Source organism: Grampus griseus (assembly GCF_964374135.1).
Source record: "Grampus griseus genome assembly, chromosome: 20".
Taxonomy (NCBI): Eukaryota; Metazoa; Chordata; class Mammalia; order Artiodactyla; family Delphinidae; genus Grampus; species Grampus griseus.
In genome coordinates this window covers 19,345,219-19,370,513 of record NC_139014.1, presented here as the reverse complement: position 1 = coordinate 19,370,513, position 25,295 = coordinate 19,345,219, and the positions used below count along the sequence as shown (strand labels likewise).

General features: G+C 43.3%; 1 protein-coding gene across 1 annotated transcript in view; it reads right to left on the bottom strand.

Annotated features, from left to right (window-relative positions):
• Positions 1 to 17,732, bottom strand: part of LOC309837836 (signal transducer and activator of transcription 5B) — a 62,553-nt gene extending 44,821 nt beyond the window's left edge. Inside the window, exon 1 of the mRNA XM_082678716.1 lies at positions 17,567 to 17,732. The gene's annotated coding sequence lies outside the window, so the exon portion shown is untranslated. The remainder of the gene's footprint in view (positions 1 to 17,566) is intronic.
• Positions 17,733 to 25,295: the final 7,563 nt, after the last annotated feature.

The window sequence follows — 25,295 nt, the reverse complement described above, 5'->3', positions numbered from 1 at the left end:
ATTAAAAAAAAAAAAAGGGCTTCCCTGGTGGCGCAGCAGTTGAGTGTCCGTCTGCCGCAGAGCAGCCAGCTGGGCCTGTGCGCCACAGCTACTGAGCCTCTGCTCCGGAGACGTGAGCCACAACTCCTGAAGCCTGGGCGCCTAGAGTTGCAACAGGAGAGGCCACTGCAATGAGAGACCTGCGACCGCAACGAGGAGTGGTCCCCACTCGCCGCAACTAGAGAAAGCCCGAGCGCAGCAACAAAGACCCAACGCAGCCAAAGATAAATAAATAAAATAAATAATAATAAAATTTTTTAAAAAAGAATAAGCCAGAAACAAAGGGCCAAATATTATATGATTCCACTTATATGAAGTACCTAGAGTAGTCACACTTACATAGAGAGAAAGTAGAATGGTGGTAACCAGAGTCTGGGGGAGAGTGGGGATGGGGGGTTACTGTTTAACAGGTACCATTTCAATGTGGGATGACATTAAGTAATGTCACCGAACTGTACACTTTAAAATGGTTAAAATGGTAACACAAACACAATTTTTTTAAATGGGGAAAAAAGGCCAGTTCCTGCCTAGTAAACTCAAATTTCTTCCATCCTTAACTCCAAAATCCAAATGAAATAAAGAGAATTGGTTTTCCCCTCTCTTTTCTTTCTTCCACAGTAAAAGATAGACTTTCAGCCCTACTGAGGGTTGAAGTGGTCTCTGGAGACACCCTCTATGTTGAGATCAAAGGGGAACAGATGGAATTAAGGTACCTTCAACATCAACCAATCTTTATTATCAGAGATGAGGATCTTCCTGCCATAAACAAAAGTAAGTGCATCGACCCACTCATAGAAACTATACGTATTTATTTAACAAATACTTGTTGAGGACCTGTTATATGCCTGGTTCTGTTCTAGCTCCTGAGGATATAGCAGTGAACAAAACAGATGTGCCTTTTATGGAACTTAGATGCTAGTACCTGATATGAAATACTTTAAAGTTTAAGTAAATACAGACTATGCTATACTATTTTTGCTTTTAATTTTTTTTTTTTCCCTGTTAGGGGAGAAGGACACCATACCTGACTAACATAGAATCTTACAAGTAAACAGCAAAGTCTGTGCATTCAAACCAATATTTGGAAAAAAGTTTTAAAAGCATCTCAACAAAATCAGACTAACAAGGGTGATGACTGGCTTTTGTGAAAGGCTTGGCAATGTGAAAGCAATTTCTGATAAAGCCAGGACATCTGTTCATCCCTGATGGACGTCGATCATCTTTATGGAGCTATAGTACGTGCAAAACAATGCGGGTCTAATCAAGGATTCCACCGTTAAGGTCATTTCAGTGCGGTATTAGCCCAGCTTTTTCCCAGGAGACATAGTTTTATAGAGAGGATAACTTTCATGCTTGTCACAATCAAATCAAATCATTTATCTCTCAGAGACGATTTGCAGATTCAATTTCCACAAGGTACTAAAAATATAGAGCACAGAGTTTAAAATTTATAATAGGACTCAGGTTTCTCCCCACCAATGCATAGCAGCACAAGGTGGCAGATGGCTTGCAAATGTTTAGTTTCTTCTTTTTCCCATGGAATAAAATATATGTCAAATTCTACTAAAATAAATACATCACAGTGAAAACCTAGGTATAACAAAAATATTTTGAAATACTTGACTGTTTCTCAACTCAACACAACAATCTTTTGTTTAATGTAATGAATATAATGAATTTTAAGACAAAAGAGTCAGATTTCCCCTTGGAGCACAACGGTTTTTATATACGCTCTTAAATTTTCACCTTTAAGGAAATATTTTAAATATTCTAAAATAGGCTGTCATATTATATTTGAGAAAAAAGGAACTTTTCCTTTATGGAAATAATTCTCAATTTTATTGAGGAGTAATTTACAATCAGTAAACTATACCAGGATGTGTTAAGTTACAATTAACCTACTTTGGACACCATATTAAAATAAAGGGGCGGGGCTTCCCTGGTGGCGCAGTGGTTGAGAGTCCGCCTTCCGATGCAGGGGACACAGGTTCGTGCCCTGGTCCGGGAAGATCCCACATGCCGCAGAGCGGCTGGGCCCGTGAGCCATGGCCGCTGAGCCTGCGCGTCCGGAGCCTGTGCTCCGCAACGGGAGAGGCCACAACAGTGAGAGGCCCACATACCACAAATAAATAAATTAATTAATTAATTAAATAAAATAAAGGGGCTCCTAAAGGCTACCTGGGAGTAAAAGCTACTAAGTGCTTTATTTAACATTAAAAACCCAACTGCATTTAGCTTAGAGTCTGCCAATATTCAAAGCAGCACAGAAGTTCTATCCATTTCTTCAAAGGTTCCTTCTAGAACCAGGGATCTAAAAAGACATTTAAGATAAACTAAGTAGTTTATGGTGGTCCAATGATTAAGACTCCGCGCTCCCAATGCAGGGGGCCCAGGTTCGATCCCTGGTCAGGGAACTAGATCCCCCATGCCGCAACTAAAGATCCCACATGCCACAACTAAAGGAGCCTGCATGCTGCAACTAAAAATATCACGCATGCAGCAACGAAGATCTTGTATGCCGCAACTAAGACCCAGCACAGACAAATAAATAAATTTTAAAAAAAAAAGATAAACTAAGTAGGAAGGCCTGACGATCAGAGGGTTGAGTTGGCCTTCTGAAGCTGTTGGTTCAGTCTTCCACATAAAGGTGGAGTTACCATCGCCCCACGATGATAACTAAATATTACTCCCCTCCGTAAAGTATCTCCTAAGGTTAAACTAACATTAGGGGGGAAATCTCTTTTGAAAGGAAAAATTTCATCTGTAACTAGATCTCAAATTTCAAGCATCAACTTTATGTACAACATGAAAATGAATAGTAGCTAAGACCAAAAGACGAATATGATTCTTTTACAGGCAAACTCAGTTTCAAAAACAACATACACCACCCCCAAAAAAAAACCCAAAGTAACAAAAAACTCTGCCTAAAAGCAGTTTTGATAGTTCAGGTATACCTAAAACACTATGGGTTGTTTTAGTTCCAGAGGAGTAAGCAAGGTCGTATAGGTGACAAGAGACAATTTAGGCTGATGCATCAAAGTTCAACACTCAGACGCCTGCACCTTCTGTAATAAGGCAACTGCCAACCTCTTCCCCACACCTTCTTCCTGGTCACCTTACAAATGGAATCATAATCCAAAATGCATTTGCATATTTGTTGTTTGGGACACAAAACACTGTCCCACAGAAACAAAGTTATAAAGAGATGAAAAATTCCTACATAAGCCCCCAAACCCCAGTTGATCTACAATCCTACAAAACCTAATGACCCTTTATAATTTTGTTTCTGAAGGAAAAGAAGTTAGAATGTCTAGTCAGGGATACCATTAGTAACAAAGTAATCCCTCTACTCCTGCCCATCCCAGCTCCTACAAAGCACTAACAGCTCTCCTACTCCCAACGAAAGAAAGGGCCTCCAAGGATGTGGATAATGCTTCAACCGGCCTCAGTGCAGCAGTTTCCAAAAAAAAAGAGGAGTCTGTGTACATCTGTGTGCATTTTGGGAGTGGGGTCTGGTGGGAAGCTTTAGGGGTATCATCTTCTTTCACGTAAGAAAAGCTTCTGATCCCTTGTAGAGCAGTTCCCAGAGGGCAAGAGATCCTACCTGAATTTGAGCTATATGTAAACTAGATGTTAAAAGTACGAGACAGCCTGTATTTTATTTTACTTCTTTAGAAGCCCTGTAACTGCACTGTCCAATAGGATAGCTATAAGCCACATGTGCTATTACTGGGCACTTGAAATGTGGCTAGTGTGACTGAGAAACTAAATTTTTATTTCATTTTAATCAACTTAAATGTAAACTTAAAATTGATGCTCAATTTGGTTATTGGAAAACTTTCAAGTACGTTTGGAACAACCTGGGTATGTGAATCTACTTTATCAACTAAAAGTTTTATGAAAACTGAACACTTCATGTATTTCTGGTAAAAATTTTGCATCTAAATTGAGATATGCTGTGTACGTAAAACACACACCAGATTCTGAAGACTCAGCAGCAAAAAAGGAATGTAAAATGTTTCCGAAGTTTATATATTGATTACATGTTGAAATGGTAATACTTTGCATATACTGGGTTAAAGAAAATATTCAAATTGATTTCACCTGTTTCTTTTTACCTTTTTTAAAGGTTACTTCTAGAAAATTACATTTATATTTATACTGGACAAGCTGCTTGTCTATAACATAAATATTTCACATGTTCCTATATAACTCTTACAGTATTCTAGTTCATATGTGTCTTATCTGTAACAATTGTAACTTTCCTTCTATGCTTTGCTTAGAAGAAAAAATATTGAAAGCAATTCTAAGCTTTTAAATTAAAAAACTTAAAATATATAGTTTTACTACACTTACTGAAATGTCAGAATGAAATTACACTATTTGAGTTGAAAGCGTACAGCTTATTGTTTTTAAAAATTACTATTCTGTCACATAATCTCTATAGAAAGGTATGTTTAAGAAGATTAAATCTAGTGATTCTTTAATGTAACTACCCGTGATTATCCACCATCTGTTCAAAGAATGTGAAATTCATTTTGAGTCATATTAAGATCCTATCCCAGTGCGTATTTCAAAGGAAGTCCATGTGAATTCTGACCTCTCTGATTTATTCTCTGAAAAAATTTTAGTGATCCAAATAAACAATGTGGTGTATTCAGAGCCATACTGATCTATGGAAAAGGACAGACAAGAAGCAGATCTGAACATATATGAGGACTTGGTATACATTAAGATCGATTTTCCTATCAATGGGGAAAAGAGGGAGCTGGTGGAAAGTGGTGGATTTTTTCTGGATAACTGGCGAGCCACTTGAAATTGATTTAGGTTGAAACTGTTAATACCTGTGAAACATTTAGCTCAGTGCTGGCACACAGTGAGTGAGTGATCAATAAATAATATTGTTATTTTCAGGAAAACTAATAAAGCTACATTCCCACCTCACTTCTTACACAGTAACAGATTCTAGATGGATTGAGAGACAATGAAAAAAAAATAGAACCATAAAATATTCTAAAAGAAAATACAAATGAAAATTTTATAATCTATGGTCGGTATGATTTTTGTAAGTATGTCTTAATAGCCAGATCAGAGAAAAAAAGATTATTAAATTAGATTACATAAGAATTTAACATTTTTGTACTGCAAAAAAATAGTATACTAAGTTGCAAGTCAAAAAAAAAAACGGAGAAAATTACTTGTAATATGTAAGACAGAAAGATCTCTGAGGAAAACTCAAGCATATGTAATTAAAAAAACAGGCCAATTATATAAAGAGGCAAATCACAAAGAGGAAACAAAATGGCCAGCGAACTTGTGAAGCACTGCTAGAAATCAAAGAAACACAAACAAATATGAGAGACTAGCAGAGAGAGAAAGGTTGTCAACACTTAGTAATGGCAGATGTGGGAAAATGACCATTCCCTTCATGCACTAGTTATTGGTGGGCATGCAGACTGGGATAGGCTTTTTGGAGGGCAGTTTGGCACTATCTATGCAAATGACTCAGCAACTCCACTTCTACAACTTAATATTAAGGAGATGGTCTGGTAAATGGGAAAAAACCCCACTCAGCCTAAGGATCTGTACTACCGTGTTATTTACAGAAGTAAAAAACTGGAAACAACTATCAATTATTAATGGATTAACTAAATTACAGTAGGGTTATACAATGGAATACACACCTTAAGAATGTTGAAGTAAATTGGTATTTATTAGTTCCCTGGGGAAACAAGCCCCTTCTGAGTCCCCAGATAACAAAATAAGAGGTTCGTTTTAACAGTACATTTGGATTATTTGTTATTTCTTCTCCATACTCCCTCATCTCCATTATCTGTGTTAACAGAGAGATGGTTGTTTACAGTAGAGGTTTGTAACCTGAGTCCACGAACCTCTTGAAATGTATGCAGATTTTTATGTGTATGCATATCTTACTGGGAAGAGAGTCAATGGTTTCATTAGTGCCTCAAAAGGTCTCTTAGTCCACAAATGGTTAAGAACCACTGGTGTATATAATTTAATGGGTCAAGTTGTTGTCTAACTGCCTTAAAAAACGTATTAGCTCACTAGCTAATTAGCTCTCTGCGCATTAGCAGTAAATATTTACTTAGCATTTACTAAGTCTTACCTTGATTGGTAGCCCAATTACCGTAAAATTTTGGAATAAATTTCTTTACTCACTTTGGAAGTATTTTTAAACACACACACACACACACACACACACACAGACACACACACACACGCTCACAATCCCCAAAAGCCCTCTAGCAGCTAAGAAACAAAAAGCGAATTAGAGAGCTTCAAACAAAATTATAATGTTAACTTTTAAGAGAAGTAATCATTCTTTACAGTCATTTGAATCTTACATACATTTGAGCTCCTTTACTGAGATAATTTTAAGATTTATGGACTTAGAAAAAGACTTACCTTTGTGAGGACAGCCAAGTTCTCAAAAACAAATAAAGGCTAGATAGAACACTATCAAGTAACTAGTTCTAAATGAAGAAAGCAATAAATCATTTCACATATTAATTTTAAAATATTCTATAATTTACTGATGCCATATTGTGAAATATATAATGCTAAATTTGAGGTCCCAGTTTATATAATTTCTAAAATATCTCATGGTTTGGTGAAGATGATTCAGATACATAAGGGAAGAAGGGGATTATTCTAACTGGTCACAATAATATCACAGTGATAAAAGAGATTACAGGGAAAATCAGCAACTATAAATGAACTGAAACCAAAGGAAAACATAATTTTGGATTAAATGAGATTATCACATTTTCAGGAGGCAGAGGAGGTAAGAAGTGATAAGCAAAAAAGAATAAAATCAACAGGATTTATTTATGAAGGCATATTGGGCAATATACGTTTATAGTTTTATCTTTAATACACAAAAATAATTATCTTCAAAAAATAATAATCATCAGACTTCCTTGGTGGTCCAATGGTTAAGACTCTGAGCTTCCACTGCAGGGGGCGTGGGTTCAATCCCTGGTCAGGGAACTAAGATTCCACATGCTGCTCGGCCAAAAAGATAAAATAAAAACTTCTATTTAAAAAATAAATAAATAAAATAATAATAATAATTATTATTATCTTCATGAATTGGAATGAACTACTTATGGATTTAGGATTAAAAAACACCAAAAGGTACTATATGATCTCTTTTATGTTTCAGTATTCCCAAAACTGACTTAAAATAAAATTCTGTTATAGGAAATTCCATTACAATAAATTACAAGGCACAATCGAAGTTAAGGTAGATTTTTGCTGAGTTGAGTTTTACATAAAATATGTAGGTGTTCTGCTGGGCTCAAAAATACATATTTTTTTAAGATTGTAATTTTATTTGTTGCAAAGTAATAAGACCTACAGAGCTATGTACCACAATTCTCCTAAAGCATCAACTTGTAATTTATTTTCATTTTTCTTCCTTAAACTCCTTAAAATGTTAAAGTGCTTTTAAAACTAGATTTAGTTACAAAGAAACTATTTAATTTGAATTTAATTAAGGCAAAACACAGTCTCTTGTATTAGCAATGACATATACCCAAAAGAAAGTGTCTTTCACCAGAGATTTACTTTACCAGATATTCCCAAATGAATGTCATAATAAACACAGAGAAGTCATTAAGCATGACTAATGGAATTACAAGAAAAAGAAATCTATAAACCTAGCAACCTTTGTAGGTATCATCATGAGCAAGAAAGCAGTATAAAAGCAAATGTGGAGGGACTTCCCTGGTGGCTCAGTGGTTAAGAATCCACTTGCCAATGCAGGGGATACGGGTTTGATCCCTGGTCTGGGAAGATCGCACATGCCGCAGAACAACTAAGCCCATGCGCCACAACTACTGAGTCTGCATGCCACAACTACTGAAGCCTGCGCGCCTAGAGCCCATGCTCTGTAACAGGAGAAGCCACAGCAATGAGAAGCCTGTGCACCACAATGAAGGGTAGCCCCCGCTCGCGGCAACTAGAGGAAGCCCACACGCAGCACGAAGACCCAACGCAGCCAAAAATAAATAAATAAATAAAGCAAATGCAGAAAATATATTGAAATAACAATGTTCAGGGTTGCAAGAAGTTAAATGAGACCATTTTTTTTTCAGAAGTTGAATAAAAACAAACACCTTCAATATGAAATGAATGGTAACCTAGCAGAGCACATACACAAGTAAAATAATATAATTTATTTATTATATTTATAAACAGTATAATTCTCCATCAGCTTATATATAAAAATATGAAACATTCCACCAAATATAGGAAATAACTCAGTCCTCAAGTTATTTTAACTCTGAAAACATTAAACACAATTTAAATGATTTTAATACCATTCATCAAAAAAAGATGTCATATAATCATACCAAAATAGTATGTCATGCCAAATATTTAACATAAACATCACAAACTACTTGTTTTTCTGCTCCTAAAAAGGAAACACTAACTGAAAACAAAAACAGGTTTCTCATTCTGAGATAAATCAATATACAAAAGCCATTTAAAAAATAACTTTTCCCCCAGCTTTATTGAGATATAGTTGACATTCAACATTGTATAAGTTTAAGATGCAGATGTAATGATTTGATATAAGTATATATTGTGAAATGATTACCTCAATAAGGTTAGTTAACACATCCATCAACTCACACAGTTAAAACTGGCATTTGGTGAGAACTTTAAAGATCTATCTCTTAGCAACTTAAAATATAAAATATATCAATAGTATTGTTAACTATAGTCACCATGCTGTAAATTACATCCCCCGAACTTATTCATCTTAATAACTGGAAATCTGTACCATTTAACCAGCCTCATCCATTTCCCCACTGTCCTCCCCTGGAAACCACCAATCTGCTCAGTTTCTAGGAGTTGGGTTTTTTTAGATTCCACATGTGAGTGAGGTCGTACAGTATTGTCTTTTTCCGTCTGACTTATTTCACTTAGCATAAGGCCCTCAAGGTTCATCCACGTTGTCACAATGGATTTCCTTCTTTTTATGGCTGAATAATATTCCATGTGATCTCTCTCACATTTTCTTTACCCATTCATCAAAAATAACTTTTTTCTTGATTACAGAAGTATTTCCTATTCATTATTACCTATTTATTACAGAAAAATGGGAATACACTAGGAAGTGTATACATACATCCAAAATCCCACAACCCAGAAGAAGTCTTTTTTTAATGCCTATTCTTAATGCCTATATGTACATATACATTTCTTTTATGAGTTACTTCATAAAAGCTACTGCTTTTATATTTGTCCTGTTCAAATTTACCAATATAATTGGAATGTAATGTTCAGTTCTGTCCCAACTAGACCTCTCACACTTGGATAGTAAAAATTCAAAACCATACATTTTGACGTCACTTTTCTGGAACAAAATTTCAAATGTGCGCTTAAGGTAATAAGTTATCCTAAGGACCCATTCCTTTAAAATTATGTGTTTTGCTCTGGTATTGCAAAAGAAAAGGATTATGCTTCATGACCAACTCAGCATGTTCACTGCAGCCATACCATTCAGGAAGCCAAATATTTTCTATTTTGTTTTGATACCTTCCATGGTTAAGGAGTAAGGCCAATCTCTATACACATTACAGTGCATTTAGTATTTTTACTTGATATTTAAATTCACTTCAAGAAAAACTCATCTTTAAAATATGCCCACATTCAGGGTCTCCAAATACTGTTACACAATTGAAAAATTAACAACAAAAGAACGAGGAATATTTGCACTGCATCCCTGTGTATTAGACCTTCCATACCTTTTGGAATAAGACTCTACAAAGTCCATTTCTCGCTATCATTCTTTCTTACTTTCTACCAGAAACAGATCACAAATCCTAAAAACATAAATCCACAGGCTGAAGTGACTGTTTCATTTTGTAAAGAGCTATATATTTCTGTAGACACATAGTTTGCTACTTTTTTCAAGCCTAAAAGAGGACCAAAAGATTTTTACCAACATGAAACAAAAGGAAAAATAGAATTAGCATTATTTCTGAGAGAATATTTTACCTAGCTTAAACCAGTAATGAATATACTGTAGAATGCTCTATTACGAAGCTCATAAATCCCAATTTTTAGTACTTTAACAGATTAAGTGCTGAACAGTTTTTCTTTCTTTCTTTCTTCTTCTTTCTTTCTCTACAGTGATATTTTAAAATATAGTTTATTTAAAACATTTCCCCAGGTTTGGATTTTTAAAAATCCCACTCTTTACAAAAACATAGCGATCTACTGCCAGCTATAGGCTCTGAATTTTAGACAATACAAAATATTTTTTCACAAACTTTCTCATTGACTCTCACCTAAAGGCTGGAAACTCCCACTGAAGGCTTTTTAAACTCATCAGACATATATTTAAAAAAAAAAAAAAAAAAAAACACCTTTAATTATAGGATCTCAGTGACACAAACATAAGGAAATTCTGAGTTATAGATACTTCACATTAAGCTTTTTCCACTGACATTGTAACTTTTGTCAACATTCAAAGAAAATTCAACCCTGGTCAAAGGTGACAGTTTGACAACCCTGGAAGCTAACATCCTCTGTTTATTTGAGCAAGTTCATACTCTCTGCTCAGGAAATTGAAGGTTTTTTCATCCCTGACTTGATCTCTCAAATTCAAATCACTGCACTTTAGGGTTGTGAATTCTGTCTCCAAGACTTAACGTCACAATCCACCTCTAAGAAAAGCGCTGATAGAAAACAAGCATCAGATATGAAAAGGAATACATTTCTGAGACTAGTTTCTAATGGTCTTTCCACGGCTCTAAACACACAATAAATTCAGCTGCCTTAAAAATTATCCCCCCAAATTAAAATTCTTAAGTCCTTCTAGCTCAAAAATCACAATTACTAGCTTTAAAACAAGAACAGGACCATAAACCCCTTCAAAATAAAGTTGTAAATAAAATGTGCTGGATACCTGCATTCTCAGTCAACAAACATGCAGGTCTCAAACCACACTGGCAAAGAAGATCCTTTTGTTTATAAATAGAAGGCAAAGAGACAGCTTAAAGCCCTTCTCCTGTGATGTACATGGTAACGCTGGTAGGACAACAAAGGACAACTTATAGTTAAAATTAAAACTTTCTCAGGACTTCCCGGGTGGCACAGTGGTTAAGAATCTGCCTGTCAATGCAAGGGACACGGGTTCCAGCCCTGGTCCGGGAAGATCCCACATGCCGCGGAGCAACTAAGCCCATGCGCCACAACTACTGAGCCTGAGCTCTAGAGCCCACGAGCCACAACTACTGAGCCTGCATGCCACAACTACTGAAGCCTGCGCGCCTAGAGCCCATGCTCCGCAACAAGAGAAGCCACCGCAACGAGAAGCCTGCGCACCGCAACAGAGTAGCTCTCACTTGCCGCAACTAGAGAAAGCCCGTGCGCAGCAATGAAGACCCAACACAGCCAAAAATAATAAAATAATTTTAAAAATAAAATTTAAAAAAATTTTAAATTAAGACTTTCTCTGTTTTAATATAATTTCTGTCAGGAATATATAAGTTGGGAAAACACCTATCATCACCATCATAAACTTCAAAAAATTTCCAAATATACATTAAAAAATTTCTATTAAAAAAACACAAGAGCTCATTTTGGAACACAAATAAAGAACTATAAGCCCTAAAGAAATCAAATGTCTCACTGCGAAGTTGCAGTTGCCTGCTCTCCTTCGCAGTGCAGTGGGTAGCAATGCAGCCTCTGGAATCAGCTCCGCCTGGGTCTGGATCCAGCCCTGCCATTAGCAGCAATGTGACCTCGGACAAATTACTTAACTTCTCTTTGGCCACTTCTTCATCTTTCAACTGAGGATAATACCCACCCCTCTGAGGATCATGAGTTAAAACATGGCAAGAGCTTATAACAGTGTCTGCTTGGCACACTGTAAGTGAATGATGTTAGGTATTATTTTCATTCTCTTTCTACTTTTAGGTTTGGGGCATAATTTGAAGTATTTTTAAATTAGTTTTCTGATCACTTTTTTAAAGATGGCATAATAATTATTATATAAATAATTAGTACACCTTCCCAGATGAGCTTACGGTAAGTACAGCTATAGCCCAGGGTGGTAAATAGTTTTTTATACAAATCATGGATGTGACCGTTACTGGTAGCTTTGGCTTGATTTCCCATATGCAAAAAAAATCCCCTACTAGGAAAAACAAGCAGTATTAGAGAAAACTTGAGTTTGTCCTGTTATCATTGCAGGGTAAAGCCAAAGCCACTTTTACTAGCCTGATGGGCGTTGAAAATATTAGTCACCAAATTAATCCCAACAAATAACAATAATTGATTGGCTCATTGATGTATTTCCCCTTGTCTTCCCCAATCTTTCTCTAACTAGTCAGAAAGGGAAGTTTTCATATCTTCTGAGAATCTCATTACTGCTCTCAAACCATACTCTATATCTTAGTATAATTAAAAAATGAGTCAGCATAAGCACCTCAAAAAACTAGCAGTGAATAGAATATGGAGATATTTCTCTTCATAACAGAAATCTGGAAACGAATTTTTTAAAGAGTTAATCAGCGTGCCAAAGGCAATGGAGGAACAAATGGAGAATGACTGTTAGCTTTTGCAAGCTAGCTTCCAAAAGATAAATGTTCTTTATCAATCAATATATGTATTTTTCATCTTAATAGTACTACAATACATGAGAAATGGAGGTAATTATTATAAATAAACTCAATGAAGAAAATATCCAGTATATGACATATAACTTCTCCTTTCTTGACTATGGGGTGGGGGGGGGGGAGGGATGGGAGGTCAAGATACTCTACGCATTAACCTCCTTTGCAAACTATGCAACATGCTAATGCAGTATTGCCTTTAGTGATGTGATCCAAAAGAAAATTTACAAGAGAGAAACTGCCCCTACACTGCAAACATGTTTGAATGCCAATTTAATTAGGGGTCTATTTAGTCACTACACTTGTAGAATAAAGTTAGCTGAAGGCTAGGAAAAGGTCACTTGCTTCAATCACTGAAACAATACTATCCGTACTCCTTTCAAGGATATTCTTCTCTGCAAGCCTCCAAATAACTCTCACCCCAACGTTTGTATTAAAAGGGACCTACCACGTAAAAATTATCCAGGAGGGTCTAGGAAGAGTTTCATGGCTGAGGGTGATTCCTCCAAAGTTCTACCACCACCATACCCTGAATCTCTCCTTGTGCTTATTTGACTCCTCCATGATATTCTGTGTGCCTTTTAGGTGAGGTCAGAAAAACGGCTATAGTCACTGCTAAATAGATGCTATATCTTATAAACCTATGGCAACCCCTCTTGAAGGCACTGACATTCCAAGCTACACGTAACACGTTTTCGCTCTATCTTAGTGCTATGCATTTTTTTAAAAAATATTATTTATTTATATTATTTATTTTATTTATTTATTTTTGGCTGTGTTAGGTCTTCGTTGCTGTGTGTGGGCTTTCTCTAGTTGCGGCGAGCAGAGGCTACTCTTCGTTGCAGTGCGTGGGCTTCTCATTGCCATGGCTTCTCTTGTTGCGGAGCACGGGCTCTAGGCGCACGGGCTCTAGGCGCACGGACTTCAGTAGTTATGGCATGAGGGCTCTAGAGTGCAGGCTCAGTAGCTGTGGTGCACGGGCTTAGTTGCTCCGCGGCATGTGGGATCCTTCCCAGACCAGGGCTCGAAACCGTGTCCCCTGCATTGGCAGGCGGATTCTTAACCACCGCACCACCAGGTAAGTCCCAGTGCTGTGCATTTTCTAGGTACCCGGGAGGAAAACAGAAAGCAGCAGCCCCATTTTTCTGTTAATTGCACCTTTGTCGTGGTAGTTAAGATTCCTTCCAAGGCAGCTAAACCTTGAAGGGAGCTGGGAAGATTTGGGATGTCTTGCCTTTCCGACTGGGTACTCGGTAGAGCTGTCATGGAGCAGTACAATGGGTCAAAGACAAACCACATGGCATCTGATGCTCGTCTTTATATGTTTAAGATAAAAATGTGACACCACGAGAAGGTTAACATGTGGACCTAATTTTGAAAATACAAACAGGAAGCACCCCCACCCCAATATTACCATTTTTAAAAAAAGGAAACCAAACTTCAAAGATACCTTCCAAGGAAGCCACGGGTGTGACCAAACTAACAAAAGCAATAAAACGTCATCTAAAACCCTGAAATCACCAAAAGTGAGGGTCTCCTTCAACTAAAAGTTGAACACGTGTAAATTACTCCTCTCTTTGATTAGTAAAAATAGAACACATTTAGATATGTGAAGTCCTCTCCAAACTGGCTTAGGTTTTTTAATGGTAAAAGGATCATCACTAATAAGAAAACATCCAATGTAAACAGGCTACTTAAAATAAGGACATGACAATTAACAGAAGGCAATTAAAAAATTTAATCACTGTGATGCTCACAATTGAAGTGTACAAGAAACTGTCTAATCAATGGAAACTAGATTGTTAAATTTGACTTTCTTATTCCTAGAAATAAGCATAAAACTGTTGTGTTTCCAACACTGCAGAGGAAAAAAATACTTCTGATTTTAGAACTGTTCTATTAACAAAGCTCAGATTTAAAGAAAAATCTTTTCCTTTAAACACCACACAAAACTGGGGACAGTGATACTTTCGAACAAACTTTTAAACATTATTTTTATTAAGAAGTGCCAGAGTCAAGGTATTCTGACACTTTATCATATGCAGTAAAAGGATATTCTTCTGAAGAGCTCAGTAACCTAGGAATGTCATAACTTTTTAAAAGAATAAGTTTCAAAGGCTCAAAACACATTAAGAAAAAACAGAAGGTTTTCTGCTTCCTTTTGTAGGCATAATGTGGTCATCTACACTCTGATAGAAGGGAGGAAATATGTGTCACTGGTAGTCCAGAAATCTGTGAATAGTTCATGAGATACATACATGTTTGTAGGGCACCAGAAGAGTTAAGCTTCCTCTGATTCTACCTTTAACCTGCAATCTAATCTTGAGCATATTATTTACCTGTTTAGAACACCTTGCTTTTATAATAAGACCTACCTGTATTACCTACACAAAAATAAGCCAAATGAACCACCACAAGCGCATTTATAAACATATACTTAACACAAATCACGAATGATTTCAATATAATTTGAAATAATTTTAACAAATAACAAATAATTTTAACAATATAACTTGAAACAAATGGACGTAAGTACCCAAAGAGCAACAAGTGATGCTTTTTACTAGTCCTGATGTGGTTTTTGCATATGTAAATAAAATTTTTTAAAAAATCAATTGAGAGCAAGAAAATGAAGATGAAACGAGAAGTTGGGGCACAATAGGAAGTGCTGACCAAAATATACATGTTGTAACACTCCAAACAAGGATAACACTTTTTCCCCCTTCCATCATATATATCATGAAGTATCCATTTAAGAAACACAGACACCTTAAATTTCTTAACACAATCCATACTAATAGCCTGTGGGCAAAAATGTGAATCCTGACCAGTGAGAAGGGGGGGATAATTTATTTAGTTGGGTATACAGCAAAGATTCTGTGCAGTTTAGCTCCAAGTTATGCAATAACCAAACTGCTTGTGATAGAAATCAACTCTTGCGTTTTTTTCTGATGTTTTGCTTTTTAAAAAAAGATCTCTCCATTCCTTCCCTGTGTCTCAACCAGATGCTTGAAATTTTCATCTTCCAACGGCTACAGAAAACAAGTAATCTACTAGATAACACTTACCTGACCAAAGGTGTGGTGCTGTTTTGGTTAGACCAACAGACATCGCAAACCGTCACATAATAAATTTTCTTAAAATCTGCAGCCCCCTTCTCCCATTTACAATATCAATTCTAACTGTGATCTTCCAAGAGATGGAAATTGGTACCAAAACAAACAAAAAAAAACCCAAAGCCTTGAAATAAAGTCAATCAATAGAATTCCACCATTTGATATCATCAGAACTGATCTAATGTTCCTAGTGTTACGAAATTAGAAAAAAATGACTGGCACACTAAATAAAATACATCCTCTTCTAAGAACTACAGCCAATGAATATAAACAATGTAACCAACATAATATAAACAAATAAACAATAACAGAAAAGTGTTGAGGAATAATTCGTTCAATTATTATCTTAATTGAACGATAACAAAATTGAGATAGTATACTCAACAGCTGAAAGCTTATTATGGCCCAGGCGGCTATCCAAGCCCTTTGGAAACCTAAGATACAAGCGGATGATAAACACCATTTGAAGACTGAAAAAAGGACCTAAGCTCAGTTTAATAATTTGGTGACACACTAGCCCTTTCAAGGGGCATTCCCCGAGGACATTCCAGAGACAATTTATGGAACTGTGTTTAGGCAAATGTCTACTGCTTCTCTGTGCTTCGGGAAGAGCACTAATCTGAGAGTCTTCAGACCGACATTTCAGTTTCTGAAGTACTAAACAGCTGCGTGAATGGAGCAGGCCAATCGCTCCACCTATCTGGCCTCAGTTTCCTCATTTGTACAATAAAAGAATGGAGCATTACCGCCGCGGTCCTTTCCAGCTCTTAACATTCTACGACCCACTTTGAGCACTATTTATTTGATACGACGGTATCACATACAATGACAGGATCAGAGGGGTCGAGAAGAAAAAGATCTGGCATGGCTCTTTGGGAAAGAGAGGATCGCTATCTCTTTTTGCCCTTAAAATTCTTGTGGTTCTCATTAAGCTCCTCTTCCTAAAAGCTGGCGCTTGTTTTTCTCCCTCGCCTTTTCCATCACTGCTGGCTACAAGTGTCTGCAAACGCCTCTTGCTCCACACAAGTTCTTTCCTCTTTGATCTGCCTGACCATCTTGCCAGATTCCTTTAGCCTCAGACCAGCTTTGGTGACACAACGACTCCCCTTCCGACGCTGCGTATCTACCCCCAACACCAGGAGCACTTTTTAACTCTTTATCCCTGGCTAGAAAAAAAGAACGCACTGCGTCCACAGCCACACGCACAAGCCGGGGCCTGGCGGGTCCCTGATGAGGGATTCTGCACCCCCGAGCCTGATCGAAACGTTCGTATTTGTTGTCTGGACTCCTTATAAGGCGCTGTTCCTTGAAGCCTGGCTAAAACCCCCCACCCCACCGGGCACCACAGGTCTCATCCCACCCCTAGGAGTCGCAGATACCCTTTTCTCCCTTTGAAAAAGGGAGAAAAGCGAGGAGCCGGCGGGCGCTATTCCGAACTGCAACACGAAGGTGTGAGGGGGCCGACGGCAGCCCACCCCGACACACGCGCACGCACGGTCTCTGCCCTCTACCCCTTCCGGCCCGCCGCAGCCTCCGCACGACGCCCCTCGCCCGCCCCCAGCCTTCGCCCCCCGTGGCCCCCCTCACCCAGCGGCGCGGTCCCCGCGCCCGTCCTCCCGGCCCAGGGAGCGATGGCGGCGGCGCAGCGCGGCCCTGCCGGGCGTCTGGGCGGCCGGGGCGCGGGGCCCCGCCCGGGCCGGCTCCCCGGCCTCCCTCCGCGGGCCCCGAGCTCCGGGCTGGCCCCGCAGCTCCTACCTCGCTTGGCCCCTCGGGCGCCAGCGGCTGCCTCCCGTCCGCTCTCTGGCTCGCCCGCCCGCTCGCTTGCTCGCTCCCTCCCTCGGCCGGACCGCCGCGCTTAGTTTCCTGCGCTCGGTCCAGCCCGGGGTGACGGCTCCGGCCGCCGACTCTCCTCTCGCCCGGGCCCACGGGGGCGCGCGCGCCGCTCGCGCGCGGAGGCCCGGCCGCGCGCGTCGTCCGCAGCCTCGAGCGCGCCCCGCGCCAGCGCGCGCCGCTTCCTGGTTCCGCCCGGCGCGCGCTCGCGAGCCCCGTGGTCCCTCGCCGCCCCCCCTCACTCCGCGGCCGCCCTGGAGAGGCCCGGAACCCTCTCAGCGCGCTCTGTGGGGCCGGCGCCGCGCGCAGCCCCTCTTCGCAGAGCGGGGGCGGCTTTGCCGCTTGGCTCCCTGGCCGGGTCCGCGGGCCGCGAGCACATGCTGCTTTGTTTGGGTGGGGTCTGCTGGCCCAACTGTTGTGGTCTTGTTGATTGGCATCCCCCTCTGCGGCCCGCCCACCTCCCTTCGCCCGGGCTGAGGTCCGCGTTTCGGGTCCAGTCCCTCCCAGGCTGAGGTCAGAAGTCCATCGCTGACCCATCAATAATTGCCCCGGGTTTGCTCCCTGGAGGGCGTTTCAGCCTGGGCTTCTGCCGCTTACCACACGGAAGAGCAAGAGGAAAGCCTGAAGGGACACAGCAGGAGTTTACAACTGGCCCTTGCCGAGTAGATCCATCCACTGTTCCAGAGTGAATCTATGGGGGACAGGGGTGTCTGAGACCATTTCCCTCTCTGGGGAATCTTGCTAGCTCCCACCAGTGGAGCTATGGGAGGGACTCTCTCCTCTATCTGGAGAAAGAATAAGCAGGATCAGCTCTGTAGGATCCAGAAGAAAGGGAGTCTCTGAGGGCCTTTTCCACGTAATGGGGAGGGGGTGCAGTGTCTGAGAAGGCAGCCTGAGTCACCCACTCTCCTCTCGCTACATCTGTGGAGCTGGCCAATGGTTTCCCTGGCAACCCTCCAAGGGCCAGCACCAAAGCAAGACATGTCAGATCTCCAGAAACCCAGTTGCAGGGGCAAAAGAAGAAGGACCCCACAGATGCACACAGAGCGTCCCTTCCCTACAATCTGAAAATCTTCCTGTCCAGAGATGACCAAGATCTGCAAGTCCTCTTGTTCTCCCATAATCCACCTTTAGCAGCTCTTCCCAGCAGCCTTCCCTTCACCTCCAAAATAACACCAGCCACAAAGATCTTTGTGTCTGCAGCTGATCACAAACTCTTTCTCCCCCACCCAGGCTACTGCTTTTATCCCACATTCTGAGCCAACACCTGGCACGGTGCTTTGCACAGAGTAGGTACCGGGGGCTTGGAGGCCAGAGCACGAGGACAGGCTGGAGCAGGAAGCTGGACGGAAGCACCAGCCCTGAGCTCTCTGGCAACCCCTCTGACAGTTACTGTCCAGGAGGTTTCAACACTTAGGCACACCACATTTCTCTTTCCTGTAAACTTTCATACCTGCACACACGCCGTTCCTTCTGCCTGGAATGTCCTCCTGCCACTCAGTGTGTGCCCTTAGGTGACGCTTGCTCCAGGCAGTACGAACCTCGCCCTCCCTGTTTCCAACCACACATTTATGCCCCTATTATGGCACCTCTCGTGCTGAAGGACAATTTCTTGTTTACATGTCTCTCTACCCCCACTGGCACACAATATCCCATTCACCTTTAAATGCTCCCACCCCGTGCCCAGCCCGGAGCAGACACTCAATAAATATTTGAAGAACAAACCCTACACTCTAGGAATAGAAATGGAAACCAGGAGGACTGCATAGTAATTAAAAGCACAGAATCTAGAACCAGACTCATGGTCAGCTCCTTGAGCCATGCAACCTGGAGCAAGCTTTTTGCCTTGATTTCCTCATTGCAATATAGTGACATTAATAGGACCTACCTCAGAGCATTGTTGTGAGAATTAAGTGAGTTAGTACATGTAAAGTGCTTCGAATGCTGTAAAGCACTATAGGGCTGTTAACTATTATTTTGTTTTTAGTAACAGCTAAGATTTACACCCCTCTTCCTAGGACTGGTCAGGTCTAGGACTCAATCCAGTTGCCTTAGCTGCTGGTCATCAGTGGCAGCAGGGTGCGAGTCTGAATGCTGGGAGGGCGGGGCAGGTACATCTCATAGCACATCTGTGACTGACCACTAGGCACCCAGCTAGATCTGGCTGGCTGCGTGCATAGACACCAAGGACAGAATGTTCTGGTGACTACCTCCACAGAACAGGAATGTTGTCAACCTGGGAGAGGAAGGCCCATCCAACACCTACCTCTCCCTACTTCCAATTCACGTAAGGTGAGACCCTACCTGGGTCTCCTGGCTCTCCCGGGGCCTCAGGGACATAGTCCCCTAAGTTGAAGGGACAGCAGACTGAGACGTGACACAGAAGGAGTCCTAGAAAGAAAGAAACGGAATGGGAAGGTAGGATCCAGAAAGACTCTACAGAGAGCCCACATGGGAAGCTGCCAGAGACATAGTTGCAAATGCAGAGATGTCCACTGGTCAGAGAGTTGGGGTCATCTCTTAGCCCACCCTGGCCTGACCCATGAGAGAGAGAGGCTTGAGGGAGAGCCTGGAAGTCTGGTGGGCAGCCCTGTCCAGGCGTCCCTTCTACTCTGCACCAGGGGCTGACCCCAGCCTCCTCTCCTTGCTCGCATGCAACAGCACGTGGCTTCCGTAGAGAACAGCCCCCATGCTTCCCATCCTGCCTCAGCCCTGCCCAGCCACAGGGAGATCATGAGGATATTTTCTGGAAACGCAGCTGAAACCACAACCACGATCCCCTCTAGCCAGAGACCCACACTCATGTGGCTTCTCTCTCCAGAACTCTCTGTACCTCGGGAATCAGATTGGTCCCTACCACACAGCAGCCACAAAAGGACACCTGCGGGAACTTTCCTTCTTCCATAGGTGGGTGCTTCCTCCCTATTAAGTCAATACAGGCCCCTGGAGCCGCCGGCACTCAGCAGACAGGAAGCAGAGACATCTCCAAGGCCCCGGAATAGAGGTTTGTCACAGCCAGTGGTTCATGGGGGCTCTGTCAGTACCAGGGCTTACTTCTGCCAGAGCGCAGGCAGAGAAAAGAGCCGAGTTTTACAGTGAAATCTGGTTCCAAGTCCCAGCTCTGCCACTTTAGCTGCTGTGTGACCTCAGTCAAAGTACTACACTTCTCTGAGCGCCTCAGTTTCCCTCATGTGTAACTCATAGAAGGTATAAGTTATGTTTGTAAACGTATAGACTCTTTCTGGGAGTACACACAAGACTGTAGTAACTGTAGTTGCCCTTGTGGAAGGGACCTGAGGAACAGGAAAGGAGAGAGACTATTCACCGTATATCCTTTTAAATCTTCTGAGTTTTATCTCATGTCCTATGCTACCTATTAAAACACTGGGAACATGAACATTTTTTCAAAGTAAAAAGTAGAGAGAGAGCGTTTGTGAAAGCATCGTGCCTGGCTTGTGCAAGGCACTTGATAAATGAGTATTCTCTTTCTTTTCCGCAGCCATCTTGCTGGGCTAGAAGGGAGCTGGCAGCGGGTGTGGTGGTTGGTATGGGGGATGTGGGTGAGGGCTGTGAATGTCCTTGCAGACCTGGAGAATCTTTCGCACTCCCTGTCTTGCTCCTGTGTGCCTCACCTGTCTGGGCTCCCTTCCAGCCAGAGTTAAAGGGAGGGCTCTCTGGAAAGCCCGAGGCACCACCACCCCCAACCTCCGCCTCCTGGGACGAGGTCATCGTGCCCTTTCCATCCAGAGTCCTGGGGCGATGCTGTGGCGTCCAGAGAGGGTGGGGCTGACACATACGAGGGAGCAGAGTGTCACTCCAGCCAGTAATTTCCTGACTTGCCAGGTGGGTTAGAAACTCAAAAGTCAGCCCAGCACCAGGCAAAGATGAGGCTACTGCTGCCATGGGTGGGAAAGCAGGTCAGTAGGACCAGAGCAGGCAGAGGCCAGGGCAGCAGAGGAGAGAGCCTTCTGGGTGCTGTGAGTCAGGATGTGTGAAAGGGAAACAGGGGTCTGCACTAGAGAAAGGGAACCCCTGAGCTGTCAGAGCTTGGGGAAGCCCTGTGCTGTTTTAGGGAGCTTCATTAATCCAGCAGTATTTATGAAGCCACTATGACAAACCAAGCAGTAAGACACAGCGCTTTAGGCAACTAGTTAGAGCCATAAGAAGAGGCCTGCAATACAGGATTGAGGAGCTCCAGGAGGGCAGATACTGGCTAAGGTCCCTGAGCAACGACTTACTATGCGCTCGGCTCTGTGAGTGAGTCTTCACAGCAATCCGAGGAGGTGAGTCTTGCTGTCCTTCTACAAAAGAGGCCACTCAGCTCAGAGAGGCAGACTCATGGGCCTGGAGTCACACAGCAGAGCCAGGTCTGCCTTTCAAAGAAGTAAAGTAGTTTCAGGTCACGCAGCCGCTAAATTGGCAAAGCTGGGATTTGGAACGAGATCTAACTCAGCTCTTTTTGCTGCCCACACTCTGGCAGAATCAAGCCCTGGCACCGACAGAGCCCCCTCTGATCCGCTGGCTGTGACAAACCTCCGTTCTGAGGCCCTTCCTATCTGCTGAGTGTCTGATGGCCAGAAACTCTGCGTTTTCCCCTCTGCCACACTGACCCTATGAAAGATGAGGAGGATGTTACCAGATGGCTAAGGGAGGAATGGCCTTCCAGGTAGAGGCAACGGAGGCAGCAAAGGCTTGGAGTTGAGAGAGGTCAGTGCGTTGGGGGAACTGCATGGCTGGAGCACAGAGTGAAGGGAAGGCTGGTGTTTGGGGTCCATCACAGCAGCAAATGAAGACCAGGCCAGTAGCCAATAAGGAGGGGATGGGGCATTGGGCCAGTCATTTTGACTTCATATACCCCACTGGCTTCTGGGGCTGGGGAGCTGATTCTGGAGGCTGGGAGCAGGCAGGGAAGACGTGGGTGGGTTTGTGCCTGCAATAAACTGGAACAATGGGAAAGAGGGCTAGAGAGCAAGGAACCTCCTCAGGTCGGAACGAAGAAAAGTGTCAGAGTGATGGGGGATGGGGGGGAAGGAGATGCACAACCCCTCTCTCACATCATGCCCAGAGGGCTTGAGGTCCATACTGGGCAGGCTAAGACACAAAAGATTTCTTGTTGGGCTGGAAGGAGGAGAAACTAGCTCAGCGGGAAGAGGGGCCTGGTAGTTATTGGGAATGAGGATGGGAGCCAGGCCTGATCCAGGGCTGCTCAGGACAGTCACCAGGTCCATCACCTGCCCAGCTCAGTGCTCGTGGCCCATCTCTCCTCTCTCCCGGGCCTACCCCTGCTGCCAGGAAGGTGGACTCCTCTCTGCCTTCCTTACTAGGGAACGTGTGCTCAGCCCAGACATTTCACCCCCTCCTCTCCCTGTCCTGCGAGCTTCTCTCCCAAGGCAGGTGGACAGGGCAGCTGGGCAAAGGAAGGCCAGCTTTCCCCCTCCCACTCAGTGGGTCAGTCCCGCACCCCTCCCTTCACTCTGTTCCCAGAAACAGAGGACAGTCGCTATGCCGCAGGCTGGAAGGCCTCGTGTTCCCTTGGTGACTTCACTGGAAGTTGACTTCCCTGAAGAGTGGTAGAGGGCAGGGGATGGGGAAGGAAGGGTGGACAGGCTACCCCGGGACCCGAATTCACACCGAATTCCTCACGGCGCACGTACACCCTCCCTAGGTACCACTCTGTCTTCAGGGACAGGAATGGGCGGCATTTCCATAGGGAGGTACCAGGGTGAGGAGATTCCGGGAGAGGCAGGGACACTGGTCTCGGAGGTGCGGTATGTGCTGAGCACAGGCCTGCGGTCCCCCTTTCCAGGAGCCGTAAGGGTGGGGGCTGGAGAGGAGGTGGAAGGTCCCCACAGAGGCAGGGCGGGGGGGGAAGCAGGACGCTTAGGAGCCCACGGGCTTCAGCTTTGGCCGTCCCTGCTCTGCTGGGGCACACAGATACTTCCTGGAACACCTCTAGCTTTCCTGGGAAGGCTCTTCACCCCCCACCTCCCCTCTGGCTCCCACACAACAGGAACTCTCCTTGAAGAAGGGACTTGAAGCAGAGGAGACAAAGGCATCTCTGTACCATCTCCCCCCACCCCCAGGGACGGTTAGGTCAAGGTGACCTCAATCCGTTCTCCCCAAGGTAGGGGCATCAGCAGGGCCTCCTTCACAGCTAACCTGGTCTCCAAGGGCCAGAAACAGGACTTGGGATCCTTGTCCCCTTCCTGTATAACTCAAACCCACCTCTGTGTAACACACAGGTCACACTGCCTCACTCAACAGAGCAGGGGCAGGGACCGGCGTAGCGATGGAGGTGCCACACAACCACCATGGGCTACAGTGAAGACTACGGTGTGCCCTCGGGCCAGGGAAAATTACAAGAGGTTGGACGCAGATCCTGCCCACAGCGCCGGGCAACTTGGATCCTGGTGCCAGCTGTGCATTTACTGGCCAGACTGCTGTGGACAGGACTCTTTCCTGGACTAATCAAAGGGGGAAATTCTGGTTCTGCCCACCTTCAAGGCTGTTGCAAAGATCAGTTGAGTTGAAGAGTTCAACCACGTTTGTACATGAATATGCCATGATTCAGTTCAAGATATGTGCATAGAGTGTGAACTACACACTAGGCTAGAGATTATTATGATTCCTATTAAAATGCAGCCAGTCTTCTTTGGGGGAATGTCTTCCTGTGAGAACTTTTTTTAATCCTTCTTCATTCCCCATGTAATGCTGTGACTTGGAATTGGGGATGAGAGGCAGTTAGGGGCGGCAGCCTGGGACCCCAGCTCGGTCTAGACGCGAGGAGGTTTCTGATCTTCCTGAACCCCCCACTCTCTATGCCTCAGTTTTCTCCTCTGTAGTCTGGGCCCGTAAAACCAACCACCAGGGCGCTTTGCTTTGTGGTGGGAAATAGAGACCAAACCAGGGGACTGAAAGCAAAAAGAAACCCCAAATTTGACAGTTCCGGGTAGTTGCGTTATCTGGAGCCCTAACCACAGTCACCTCTGCCCCCAGCCTAACGCTGACACCCTTCCCTCCTCCACTCTCTTGGTTGGCCTTTGCCCATCCTGGGAAAGCTCCAAAGCTCCTCCCCTCCCACTGCATCTCAAAAGGAGAACAGAGGCACAAAGAAATGGAGAGCAACCCAGGCAGAATCAAACAGAGACCCAGACAGAGACTTAGAGAGAAAGAATCAAATGGAGAATCAAAAAGTAAGAGGAAGAAACATGCAACAAAGGACACCCGAATTCAGGGCCTCACAGAGAGGCCAAATGGGGAGAGATCCAGAGGTGCAGGGAAACAGCTGTCGCCGCTGGACACAAGGGGAAGAGGGGGGCATGTGAGAGCTCTGAAGGCACCGGGGCACACCCTTTTAGGCCAATCCCTCCAGTTTTGTTCACGGGCACCCCAATGCTAGCTTTTTTTTAGGACCCAGGAGGACCCACCCCCCTAGCCAAGCCCAGTCCCATCCAGCCAGATGTTTGGTGCGCAGGGCTGTCAGCTGGAGCAGCAGGCCCCAGCAGGCCCTGGGGAGGAGGCTGGAGAGGCGACTGCCTGGAAGTGGGGAGGCAGCGCCCCCACTCTGAAGCTGGCATCCCCATCCCACCCTTTCCAGATGCCCAGATGCGGTTGCATGGCAAGGGTGGTTCTCTGCCTTCCAGACGTGGCTCAG